The sequence below is a fragment of the Procambarus clarkii genome, chromosome 52 (genome assembly GCF_040958095.1).
Source record: "Procambarus clarkii isolate CNS0578487 chromosome 52, FALCON_Pclarkii_2.0, whole genome shotgun sequence".
In the NCBI taxonomy this organism is placed as follows: Eukaryota; Metazoa; Arthropoda; class Malacostraca; order Decapoda; family Cambaridae; genus Procambarus; species Procambarus clarkii.
Window position 1 is genome coordinate 3,005,184 of NC_091201.1, and position 433 is coordinate 3,005,616.

Here is a 433-nt window from a genome sequence, read left to right on the forward strand (position 1 = left end):
GGCCTGCTGTAGATATTATGGTTTCTGGGGGGAGCCCCGTCGGCTCCTAAAGCTATCCGAACTGATATGTGCTATATTAGTTTGGTATCATCAGTCACAGGAGTTCTTATGCCTACCGGGAACCACAGCCAGCACCTGATCCCCTCAGAGAGGCGCAGGGAGCAGTGGTGTATGAGCACTTTACATTTATAAAATGTCATATTCTGCCATCGACCAGCATGAGCACCCAGAAAGATAGGCGAACCAAAACAAACAACTAGCCGGTAAAATTGGGACCTACAGTCAGAAAGATTCAAGAAAATCCTGCTGAAGTAAAATAAATAATAGAAAACTAGCCACCCTCCACGCAACTAGTACTCCTGCTCGTTCTCGTAACCCTTTCCCTTCGGAAAAAGGGGAGGGGGAGTCGGCCGTCTGCCACCTCACTTCTCAT